The sequence below is a fragment of the Sturnus vulgaris genome, chromosome 1 (genome assembly GCF_052056855.1).
Source record: "Sturnus vulgaris isolate bStuVul1 chromosome 1, bStuVul1.hap1, whole genome shotgun sequence".
In the NCBI taxonomy this organism is placed as follows: Eukaryota; Metazoa; Chordata; class Aves; order Passeriformes; family Sturnidae; genus Sturnus; species Sturnus vulgaris.
Genome location: NC_142243.1, coordinates 4,136,576 through 4,149,536, shown reverse-complemented (window position 1 = coordinate 4,149,536; position 12,961 = coordinate 4,136,576). Strand labels below are relative to the sequence as shown.

The 12,961-nt window shown below is 49.1% G+C and overlaps 1 long non-coding RNA gene across 1 annotated transcript; it reads right to left on the bottom strand.

Moving 5' to 3' along the window:
* Nucleotides 1-9,081: 9,081 nt before the first annotated feature.
* Nucleotides 9,082-11,353, bottom strand: LOC148225054 (uncharacterized). The gene is made up of 2 exons (XR_015798793.1): nt 11,217-11,353; nt 9,082-10,372 (listed from the first exon to the last, which is right to left on the bottom strand). It is a non-coding gene; the product is annotated as an uncharacterized LOC148225054 (long non-coding RNA).
* Between the last annotated feature and the right edge of the window lie 1,608 nt (nt 11,354-12,961).

Below are 12,961 nucleotides of genomic sequence, written 5' to 3'. Positions count from 1 at the left end.
ACCACGGGCATGGCAGAGCCAGAGCAGAGCCTGCCCAGGGACTCTCGGAAAGAAACAAAAAACAAGGCAAAAAAAAAAATAAAAAAAATAAAACAACCACCAGCCTCCTGCAAAAGCACCGCAAAGTCCTTACAAACGCCCTCGGGTATCGGCCAAGCAAAATCCCAGGGGAGATTTTGGGAAGGGATCCAGCTGCCTCGCCGGGCGATGCAGAAGCACAGCACGTTACCTTCCCCAGGGCCGGGGGAGAGGCTGGGCACCCCCCGAGCCACCCAGCCGGCTCTGTGCTGGCAGCCCGGGCTGTGGCCGTGCCCTCCCGGCCAGGGTACAGCCTGTGCCGGGGCTCTGGCACCCGGGGGGCTCTGCGGAACATCTGCCAGCTGCCCGGCCCCCGCCGCCAGCCCGCCAGGACATCTTGTTTGTGTTTTTGTGCGGAGCACACTCCCAGCGGGTTATGTCAGAGGTGAGGAATGCAGGGCCACCCTGTGTCATGAGATCAGACTCACATTTTTAGGCTGAGCGCTTACCGTATTTGCTGGGAAGCGGCGCGGGGGCCCCGCAGGGGTGGGAGATCCCCCCTTCGCCCGCATCCCGCTTTTCCAGCCCTCGCTCCAGCCCAGCCGGGTGGGGCGGATGGGGCCCGTCTGCTGGAACAAGCTCTCCCTCTGTTCCTCGCAAGGAGCAAGAAAGGAAACGCAGTGAATTAAGGCGAATGAAAAGGCGGCAGTGAAAGGCGGCCGGGAGCGCTGCCAAGCGCAGGGCGAGCGCGGGGAGGGAGAGAGCCGGTGGCGAGCTGCTCTCTGCCGCCGGGAAAGGCATCGGCACATCGGCAAACTCACCAGCCACCCACAAAACATCCCCGTCCCAGGGGCTGAGAGCTTGAGGAGAGACATAAACCCACCCAGGGCCAGCGAGGAGGCTGGGATGAGCCCTTTGACCCAAAACACCGCCCAGAGCAGTGGCTTTCCCCCAGGTCTCTTGCTGGGAACCAAGCCTTACTTCCCACCTTCCTAAAATTTCTGACTGCTTGGCCCGAGTCTTTCTGCTCAAGGAAAGCTGGTGCAAAACAGTTCTGCTATGTCACACAGGGTAGCAGCACTGCCCGTTCCTAAGTTTTCCTGCTTAAAACTTGGAGGTTCCTTTGCAGCTCTGCAAAGGATAGAAAGAGGAGAGACACTTTGATCCTGGTGCCACTGCAGAGAAAACTGCAGGGTCAAACTCTGGCACAGGAAAGGCTTCTCTTCTCTGGTGTGGCCTTTATTTCTTTCTTTTATCCTTTTTTTTTTCTTTTTTTTTTTAATTTTCCTGGAATAGCTACAACAGTAGATCTTGAGTTTGAAAAGCCCACAAATGAAGAGAAACACTTCCACAGACCATGTCCAAACTGAATGCTACTGCTTGATGTTTTTTGGTTTGTTTGTTTGGGTTTTTTTGGGGGGCTTTTTGGGTGGTTTTTTTGGTTGTTGTTCTGTTTTGCCCTGTAGAAGGTTTTGACATGGTGGTGTTTTGTTCTATGTCAGAAGGAAAACAAACCCTGAAATACCAAAGTCTTTCACACAATGGTCTTTCCTTTTTCTAAACATCCCTGTGAGCTGAGCCTCTTGCAGTTCTCGACTCTTCCCAGAACAGAAGAACAAATACTAGGAAATCTGGAGGGATGAACTGCATGGAAGAGCTGCAGGGAGCTGGCAGCACCAACTCCACAGTATTCCATGTCTCCAGTGCTGCTTGCTCCTCACCTGGAGGAGGGAGGTGAAACTTCCAGTAAGTGCTGATGGTTCCTGTTCAACTGGGCATTTTTAACTGAGCACTTCAGTCTCCTTTTTGTGTCCCTGTGAGATGTAACAGGACAATTTCAAGTCCTCATCTCTTATCCTCTGGCATCTGCTGTTTGTTCTGTCACTCCCAGATTTCTTTGGTCACTCTACCATAGTACCAAAAGTCTGTTTTTGGGAAATTCTCCCTTTCGTGGCATGAAAATTAAAATTCTGATTTTAGGTCCTCTCTAGACTTGTCATGCTGTGGAGGCACCAGGGAGTGTCTTGAGGAAATGAGAGAGGTGACCAGCAGGGACAGAAGGGACTAGCAGAGAGCTCCAGAGGGACCTTCAGATCCAGAACCCTCCCCTGTTCACCCACAAAACACAGAGGTGATGTGTTGACAGGAAGGGGCTGGTTGCTGCCTCATAAAAATAAGGAGGGAGTAGAGATGGTGTGGGAAAATTAGGCTTGTTTAATGGTTTAGCAAATTATCTTCTCTTTCTTCCCACTCTCTTTGTCTGCCTTGCCCTTCATAAAGTCGTGCTTTGATAAGATTTTCTTTTTTATCATCTGGAGTGGAGATTTTGGTTCATTTTTCCTGGATTGAAAAAGGAAGGAAAATGGGGCTTCATGCAGCATTTAGTAACAGCCTTGGACAATGAACCAGGGCCAGGTAAGACCTGAAGAAGGGATTGCAGGTCCACCTTGGCTGATCCAGAAGACTTTAAATGATGTTAAATAAGGATCTTGGCTTTCAATTGATTTTTCAGCTGCCTGGAATGCTTTAAGAAACAGAAATCTTCAGTAGCAATGATTGTATATTTATATTTAGATTTGATATAAGCTCAGTTCTACTGCAGTGAACTTCTGCTATGCTCCATCAGTTTGGGGGCAAAACACTGACATTGCTTAGCAACTTTTATATCATTTTGGTAGAGCACAATAATGTGTGAAGGACAAAGTTGATGTCTGTTACCCTGCCCCAGGTTACTTGAATTCCCAAATATTAAGTTATCTAACCTTCTTGTTTGTGTCTAATCACCATTGTTTTCTGAATTGCAGTTGAGCATCCTGAAATCATAGATTATCTCAGGTTGGAGGGGTCCCAGTAGAATCCTAGAATGGTTTGGGTTGGAAGGACCTCAAAGATCTTTGTGTTCCAACTCCCCTGCAATGGGCAGGGACACCTTCAACTATCCCAGGTTGCTCCAAGCTCTGTCCAACCTTGACCTTGACCATGTCCAGGGATGGAGCTTCCCTGGGCAACCTGTGTCGGGGCCTCACCACCCTAAAAGTGAAAAATAACAAAGATCAACAAGTCCAACTCCCTGCTCCTTGCAGGACTGCTATAAACGTGCATTGCTTGACTTTAATGTTGGCTTTTCAGTGCCTCTGCAGCATGGCAGAGCACCAAGCTCTCCGGGGAGATCCCACAGTACAAGGCAGCAGAATCTCCATCTGACCCAGGCAGGCAGCTGCTCTGCCTTGCTGCAGCTCAGCAGTGGGATGTGTTGTGCCTGCCAAAGCAGATACTGAAGGTTCTTTCTTTCCTAATTGTCACTTTTTCTGTGACTGCTTCGAACACAGAACCAAGGAGCACGGAAAGAACAGTGCTTCCCCTGTCAGGGATGGGGTGGAAAAGGCAGAAAAAAAAGACTGAAGGAAGAATGTGGTGAAACATCCAGAGGCTTGATTCTGATTTGCTTAAAGCAGTGTAAACAAGCACGTTCAAAACTTGGAGCTCCGATCGGTGCTGGCACCAGAAAAACAAGGAAAACATGTTTTAGACTTATTATACTGTAGAAGATACGTGAGATTTTCAAGACACCTAAAGCCATCAGCATCGGACAGTGCAGTAATTTGAGTTTTAGGGCCAGATGTAAACACCGGGGCTACAGATACTTAAGAACTAGATACTTAACCTGATATAAAGTGACTGTTTTATTGTTTCTAAAGATTTTGTGCTGTTTGAAAGACTACCTGCCATAAGATCTTTCTGCTGCTCTTCTAACCTCCCTGCTGTGATGCCCTGCCACTGGTCCAAGCTCATCTTCCTTGACTTCTTTACCCATCTTTCTACTCTCTGTGCTCCAAATCTCAAAATAACTCTGGCATTGCATGCAAACTGTCTTGAGTTTGCCCTTTTCTGCTGATACTCACCCACCCTTTCCTGACCTATGGCCATGTTTCCCCACTCTTTGTAACCTACATCCATAATAAAGCTCTCTGCTCATAATCAGGGCAGGATTGCCCTGGTTTGTGCTCCTTCCTATGAAACTCACTGGAAGAACATCCCACATATTGGTCTCCTGAGCAACTCAACTCACCTACACAAAGAAAAATGAGGCAGAGCTGGTAGGTCTGAGCAAAGGGCCCAGGTCAGCCCCTGTGGAGAAATAGGGCAGGACTTGCAGGAAGATCTTGTTCCTTGGTGTTCTCCAGGTTCCCACTGGGAGCCAGGCAGAGCTTCCTGGGTTTCATGGATTCAGCTCTCTGTCCTTCTAGGCCACCTCTCCACTGGTCCATCTCCATCTGGTGTCTCCCCATCCCATGATTGAGCTGGTTGTCCTTCTTCCCGATTTATCCCTCCTGGTTCCTACAGAATAGGGAGAGAGCCACAGAAGCCTCTGGTGCTTTTGGTTCTCCTGAGCTGTGGTTCATTGCTCCAGCTCTATGCTCTTATATCCTTCAGGGAAAAAGCAACAATCAGTATAATGGTCCATCTTCCTTTACTAACCAAGCACACACTTCAGCTGCCCTACCCTTCCCAGGAGGGTGGAGAGCTGGGAGATGGGAAGACACCTGAGAAATGATCAATTCACTCCAGAAGGGGGTGTAGGAAGTTCCAGGCAGCCTCAGCACGGTGATTTCATCCCTTTTAGCAGGCCCTTTGCCAGGCACATCCTGTCCAGCTTGTGCTGGACAGACTGGCAATGAGAAGAGTCAGTGGCAGCCAACTCCAAATGGCCAAGACCAGCCTCTTTCCAGTGCTCAGGAGCTGATTCATGCTTTGGTTTTCTGCCCCACCCAGTCTAGAGTGAGTTCAGCATATCTCTCTGAGCTTCACTTTCCTGCTTTCAAGACTCTGCCTCCTTCAGCAATCTTCCCATATTCATGGCTCAACCCAGCTGCCACCAATTCTCTCTCTTTTCCTGGACTGGACACCAGGGCAGCAGCCAGGAACTCGCTGGCTTTGATTCATCATCCTCTAGGAAAAAAGCTGCTGATCCTGCTGGTGATGCTTCCTCTTGACCGTCTGGCCCAGCACAAGCACTTGGTGTTCATCTCCACCCCTGTCTTGAGGGGAAAGGCCACTTCTGAAGGACACTGTCCCTACAGGGCACTGCTGAACTTGGAATGTGGGAAGTGGAGCTGTGGGGAAAAACACGGCCATGGGAGCATGGGAACACATTCCTACCCCACCAGCTTTGTGCCACCAGGCAATGCTCAAGTTTGGTGTGTGTTAAGAATCAAAACCTGATGGTTTCCCCCAGGACTCAGGCTCCTGAATGACGTAAGCATTTATCGTCCCTCTCCTTAAATAACTGCAGAGCAGAGCCAAATGGATTTTCTCTCTCCAACAGATGGGCTGCTGACAGGTGCTGCTGGAGGCTGAGAGATGGAAAATCAAGGATGCTCTGATATGGTCTGTCACTAGCTTGAAGAGAAAAAAAAGCAGGTGAGGTCTGGTCTCCTTGTTCTGCCACATTATTCAGATGCTGTAGAAGTATAAAACCACAATATTATTGTGTTAGGAAAATATGATTACCTTGTCTTAAAGGCAGGGGAATGGAATATGTCCTAAAGATGGAAGACTGGGATATGTCCCTTGGGACAAGGAGGATCTGCTTCCATAACACAGGTCCCAGAATAAACAGGGTTCTGTCAGAATGGCATTGTGTAAAATAACAGAAGACAAAAGCTTTTCTTTGTCCCTAAATAAGTAATTTCTGTGCTTCCTTTGTGGTTCGCTCTTAAAGGCTTGCTGAATCCAAGGAGGATGTGGTCACACTCATTGGAAAACTGCAGATGCTACAATATAAAAACAAAAATCTGCATTAAACCCACATTTTTAATGAGTTAAATCTCATGTGCTTTCACTCTATTTTTCTCACAGGGTGATGGCAGGCTGCTGCAGTTTTCTTGTCCCTTGGAGAGCATTTGCCTGGTTCCTCAGAAATCTCCCCCTTGATTTTTTTGACAGGATACAGTCTTTTGTTATTTACTGATGTCACTGTAGCCTAGGAGAGAAATCAACAGAGTCATGAATTATAGACTATGCTTGTAGGACATTTCACTCTGTTTGATTTAGTGTGAACAAATTCCAGATAATTAGAGATGAGTTCAAGTTACAACACTTCACTTCTGTCTTCTGAGTTGCCCTAAGTGGTGAGGAGGATCTGGGGGTCATTGGGAAGGGGAGATCCTTCTGCGTGTAGGTCTCAGTTTTGAAGAAGCCTAATATTACAGCAATGCAGCTGTGTCTCCACTCAGGAAACACATCAGACATTGAGAAAACCCCTCGGAATCCCCGGGGTGAAAGCATCACATGGTGTTGTGTGGGCTTTCTTCAGCTTTAGCTGTGGCATCCTCCAAGTGGTCCATCACTTGCATTTCCATCCCAGCTACCACCTCCTGCTGCTGGGGACTTGAGGGAGAAGGAAAAAAGCATCTTGGCCTGGGTTTTTGAGACCTGGGACTGCTTGGACATAAAATCTATAATCTCTGCAAAGCTTTCCACCAGCATCCTTATTTTGTGCATAGAAAAGCATCTCCAGCCTTCATTCAAATAAAAAACAAAACAAAACAAAAAGAACAAGAAAAAAATGAAACGGGAATGGGAAGGGGCTAGAGTCTTGCTTTCTCCCTGAACAACAAAACCCTTGCCTCAAAGCAAAACCAAAGTCACTTCATCATGATTTTGGAAGACGATGTACAATGTGTGGTACAACAGTGAGGGGAGGGTGTCCGTGAGCACACAGCCACCCTGGGGCACAATTAGGAGAGTTAACTGGACTTGTCCATCTGAATGCTCCATTTATTACAAAGAAACACCATTTTAATCATAACTCACTGCCTGCTGGAAGTCCTTTGATAATGCCATTGTCATCTGTGGGCAATGGAGACTGGGAAGAAGAAGGATGTGTTGGTTGTTTGATGGACTCTTTCACGAAGGCTACATTCAGTTCTCTCCATGTGCACAAAACACAATTTAGAAAGTCTGGGTGGTCTTTGGCAAGGTCCTCTTCATACACCCAACCACAGCACCAAACACACTCCTTGAGATAGTCAAAGCATAGGTGATGCACTCCTGCCTACCCCTGGAGTTGACAGCTCTTACTGTTGGTTAAAAATTTGAAAAAATTAGGCCAATATGTGGACATTGGGCCTGGAGGATGCCTCAGCTCAGGTTTTGAAGGTTTAGCTCATGATTTTTAACTTCTGGACATCACAGGGGCAAATACTTGGTTTGCTCACAGTCTGATGAACCCCATGGTTTCCAGCCAAGCACTTGACCCAGAGAATCAAGGCAATAACTGTGTGACTCACAAGGAAAAATCAGCAACAACAACAATAAAAATCCTTGGAAACATGAGTGAACTCCATGACCCTGTAAAACACCACAATGGCACAGTCAGTTATGGAGCAGCCCTTTTACCACCTGGGAGGAAAGGAGGCATGGGCCTTCTTTGGATATGAAACTAAAGCTCTGCTCATTTCTCTCTCTTCAGGGTGGGTGGGTCAAGGAAGGCATCAAGAAGCTAAAAACAGAGAAGGAACAAAATGAATATTTATGGGAAAAAATGCAGCATCTGGCAGAATGTTTTCTTTTTGTGTCCTTCCTTCGGTAATGGTTATTCATCACCTGAATGGCACTTGTGGTTGTGACTCCTCTCAGGATGTAAATCACAGAGTCACAGGGTGGTTTGGGTTGTGAAGGACCATAAAGATCATCCAATTCCAACTCCCCCATGCATAAGAAGTGCAGCTGTACTGCACATGTGATGGGCTGAATGGACAGCTCAGTCCCTGGGGTAGTGTCTGGTGACAGGTGGCTTTGATAAGACTTACAGGAAAGCCACTCATGGTGGAGAGAAGCACTTGGGGTCCCAGCTGCTTCATGTTTTACATGCAGTCATAAAAAAAATCAAACAATCATTTAGTGTACCATAGTGGATGGAGGAAGGTTTTTCTAAACCAGAGTCATAGGAGGTCATAGCCAGTACTGATTCCTTGCTGTCATGGCCAGAGGTCCCCTCTGATGCACAGAGGGGACTCTCCTATCCTGTGCTGATGTGACCTGGAAATCCCTGTGGTCTTGAAGTTCCCCTGGCTCCAGGCCCATGCAGGGGGGTGAAGACACTGATTGCTGCTCAACATCCTGCCCCACCAGAGACTGGATGGAAAAGATTGATTTCTTTTCAGAGAAGGCACATTCAGAGATGCATTTATTGAAGGCTTGTTTCTCCTTGGAGGCAAAAGGAATGCAAAGGCAAGCCCTTTTCCCTGTCATGTTGAAGGCTCCAGGCATGGAGCAGGAAGATAACACTGATACAAGGCTCTATAACATGCAAAATCTTGGTTTTCTACACCAAACCACAATGCTGACTCCTTCCTCCTTTGTCAGCCACCACAGAGCCAGCAAATATTAAGTGCTGTCTCCACCAAGGTGCTGGCAGTCCCAAGGTGACACCTCTTGCTGCTCCTTCTACAAAAATGCCACATCCTCTCTGGGGGTGTTGTCAAGCTAAGGTGCCCTTTCAGACCCGAGCTTCATGGCTGGGAAGAAGCCCCCTGGGATGAGATACAGAGGCAGAAGAAAACATTACTAAGGAGGCACGAGGTGTTTGACCTGGTGACAGCAGTAATTGGCTCAGATTTGTTTGGCTTGTGAATATTCACTGGTGCTATTGGAAGTGGGATATAAGAGCACCACCAGCCCTGAGGTGCCACATTTTTATGCACATGGATGGAGTGACTGCCCTTTTGAAGGAGGTTATTAATCTTTCCCATGTCACTGCTTTGAGTGATGCAGCAGTGAAACACCTGTTCTGCAGCACCTAGAGAGGAAGCCCAAAGACCTGGCTCCTCAGAGAACAACCCACACCCACCCACCTGAAGGACAGAGACTCCTCTCTAGAATTTCACAGCCACTTGGGAACTTGGGAACCTTGAGGTTGAAAGCCCCTCCATGGCACGTACCTGAAGGAGCACTTCATCTTCCCTGGCTGTAAGAATTTGTCTTAACTAAAGATTTTCAATTAAAAGTCAAGACTGAATTGCTGCAAAGTGCCAGAGACAAGAGTCATTAATACTGGAATGCAAGTTTTAAATAATTTTTAATATGCTCTGCAAGACATCCATAAAAGGCCCTTAATCAATATGCACTTCATTTGCTTGCATTAGGGTTTGAGGAATTTAAATTCATGGCAGGGGAAGGGTCAAGAAATCATAATGAGTTTCCATCAGAGCTCTTACACAGCCAGACCTGGGAGATCATGAGGGTCCAAGCTGTTGGAGGGTGTGACCAAATGGATCAGACTTTTTTGGTGGTCCTAGTCCCTGGAGAATGGGTGTTGTGGCTTGTTATTGATATGGAAGCAAATTTTTGAGTCCATGATGGTGACAGCAGCTGCGATTTTACTTGGCCATTTCAGCCAGTATCAAATATTCACTGCACTCCTGGCAATTTAAGCATTACCTGACTGTCCCCTGGTGAGAAGAGCAGAGAGGATGAGGATGGGCTGAGCTGTACACATCAAGGCTGCAGGTGCTCATGCTTGGGACCCCAAATCTTCACAGTGCAGCATTCCCATGCCCTCATAGATTTGATAACTCTTTTCCTGAACATGGACAGGGTTAGTTTCGTGGTTGGTGCTCAGGCAAAGTGAGCTGATACTTCTGCTTCCCACTGCCATCATCTCATAGCAGGAGCATGGAGAGGCACGAGCTTTCCCGAGGTGAGGAGGAACAAGACAATCCGACCCATCCAAGAAGACACTGTGACAATACAGGTTTGAAGCTAAGCCTGTGCTTAAGCATTTGGCTGGATCCAGGCCAGAGGTGCAGAAATTTCCAGTAAGGAGAAACATCTAGGAAGGACCAAACCCTAGAGGAAGCTCAGGGTGAGGTTTGTGCTTCCTATTTCAGTCTAAAAAAAGCCCTGTCCCAGGAGGGGGTGAGTTTCAGTAACATCCAGAGTGTCTCCCACACACACATGCCAAATATTCCAATTCTTCGTGTCCAGCACAGGGGTGATGACAGCAAAGCACATGGAAACTCCACATGCAGATGGACCCTCAGAACATCCTTCCCTGCAGGTAGCCCAGGGACAGAGCAGCATCACCCTTGGAATGGCTCACAGGAGGAGGGATGCAGAGGAGCACTGAAAGGAGCTGAGGTGGTTGTTGCAGCCAACTTGACCCCCAGAGATGACAGCAGGGCCTAGGGATTTATCCCGTGGTTATCTGCATGCTCTGTGCCATGGGTTTGGATGAGGGCTAGGTATTTCTCTTGCCATTTTTCCTTGGGGGAAAGCAGGAGCTGGGGGCTGTGCCCAAGGAGCAGTCTGGATGCAGCCACACTGTTTCAAAGGCTGAAAAAATGCAGTCCTGTAGAGGAAAGCCAGGTGAAGCTATTCATTAGACTGCCTCAGGCCCTGCTTAGTTTAGGGGCAGCCTAAAAATCCTCCAGTGCTGGGAAATCAGCTTGGACCTTGTGTGCACATTGCTGCAGCTCAGCCTGCGTTCGGAGGGTGCATCTGTCTGATTTTGCAACCCTGACGCTTGCAAAGAGCTAGGGAAAAGCAGGCAGCCCTTTGGAGAGGGATAGGGGAAAATAAAAAAGGAAAGAAAAACAGAAGGAAACCAAAAGCGCAGGCGGGAGGGAAGGGAAAGGCAGGATTTTGTCTCGGGAAGGCGTCGGAGCCTGTGAGGACTGTCCCCGCCGTCTTTCTCCCCGCATTGCGAAAGAGCCTTTGGCTCGGGTGCCCCTCGGTTTTCCAAGGGATGCCAGCACGGAAAGCCTGTCCCGGGCGCTGCTCGGGAGCGCAGCGGGGATGCCGGGGAGCCGGGGGGCCCCGCGCCGGGGCCGGGATGTGGCGGGAGCGGAGCGGGAGCGGGATCGGAGCGGGGCCGCCTGCCATCTAGTGGTACCGGGACCGGTGCCCTCCCTGCCCCGGCCCAGGGAAGCCCCCGAACACAGCCCGGACCCCTCCGACACCCCCCGCCCACCGCCTTCCCTCTGCGTGCGGGGGAATCGCCTGCGGGTTTGGGGGGGTTCCGAGGGGATTCTGCCAGCGGGGCTGGAGCATCTGCCTGGAAAACGCGCCGAGACGTAAATGCGGTGGAGCGTGAATGTCTTTGAGAACTGAGGAGCCGCGCCGATCCCAGCAGCCATGGACTCCTGCCTGTGGCTCTCTCCCCCTCCCCTGCCTGCACCTTTTCCCCTCCTTACGCCTCTGCGAAGGGTTTCTCCTCCTTTCCCTCCATTAAAAGAAATACTCTGTGGCAGGAGCAGCGCTCTCCCCTCCCCTCCATCCTTTCACGTTCACTGCAGGCTCCCTCCTGCCTCCCATTTTGTGGTCTCGTTGCTCCCCCACTGCTGCTGGTCCCCATGGAGAGCAGCAGGGGGACACAGACACGTTTCGTCTCTTCCTTCTCGCATGTCTTTAACAGCCCCCAGATTTTTCAGGGATGCTGAAACCTCTCTGTTTCTGAGCCCAGATGCTTGCAATCTGAAAAGAGGAAGGCGAGGACTGAACCTCCCATTCCTTTGTGTCTTCCTACAAATTCCACCATGAAGTAAATCTCCCCTGTTGTGCTGGGAGCTCCCCTTTACTTTGGGGGTCACAGTGTCCCATCTCACACCCAGGGAAGGAAATGGAGATGGCTTTTCAAAGGCTACCCCAGAAGGGGATTGAGTAATGCACTTCCTAAATCCCATCCTGCCCCTTGGAGTCCTTTTGAGGGGTGCAAAGCAGAAAACTAATATGGACATATTCAAACACCCCCCACCAGGATGCTTATCAGGTGCAAAGAAGTGCAGAGCTGGAATCAGATTTAAAAGGAGAGGGAAAGCTGGGCCCTGGGCAGTTGGGAGACGTCAGCCAGAGGTGATGGTGTGCCCAGGAGCCAGGTGGTTCAGCCACCCGAGGGGTGTCAAAGATGATGGGTCCTCTTGGCAAACCAGCACCAGACACAGAGATCATCTCTGATAAAAGTGGGTCAGAGCAGTCTGGCAGCACCCCAGGACCCAAGAGCGTGGGGAAGGTGGCACAGGCATACTGTGGGTTTGTGCCCACAGCCCCTCCATTGGCAGAGGATGCACAAAGCCCTTCCCACTGAAATCACCTTGGAGATGAGCCCCAGCCAACCCCAGATGTGACCCAGTTCTGGGGGTCCAGTTTGCTCATGGTCTCTCGTGTCAGCTATGGCTGGGTGCAAAATCCTGCCTGATTTTACTGCCATCCTGCACAACCTAACAAGGATCCAGCAGTGTGCCTTGGATCCAAGGACTCCAAATCTGCAGCAGTACCATCACAAAAGGGACATTTGGGGTTTCCATGTGTTGTCCCCACTCACCCACCTCTAACCTTTTTCCAAAAATGTGTTCACCCTCCTTTTCCTTCCCTGTTTTTTTTCTTCTTTTATTGCTTTGTTCTTTTATCTAAAAAAACCAAACCCAACACAACTTTAGAAGTCCAAGTTGACTGTACAGCCCAAACCTTGTGCTAGCCCAGAGTGTGGGCAGTCAGGTGTATCATGAAGGATTTATTCACAAGGACAGGTATTGCTTCATAGGTGCTCTCAGTCAGATGCTTCTTAAAGTCCTTTTTGTGATGTGCTGCATCCACAGTTAGTTGGGAATAGGCAGGGAGGAAGTCTTTTTGGTCCTGGTGTTGAGGTTGCCCCTTACCAGCTGGTGACAGTGCTGGGAACTGGCATGTTTGTTTTTGGTTTTTTTTTCCAAGAAGAAGCGTTCCTGGGGTCAGCACCCTGTGCAAGGCAGGATTTTATCCAGGGGAAAAGGCTCAAGGCACCAGTCTGGCCCATGTCCATCCTGTAGTGTGCTGCCCTGGGGACCAAGCCTCTGCCACTGAGGAAGGGAGGAAACCTTTTAGGAGGAAGAAAAATAGAGATTTTTGAGAAATATTGCTATTTGGTAAAGGTACCTTCGAGTGTAGCATAGGAGAACAGAGC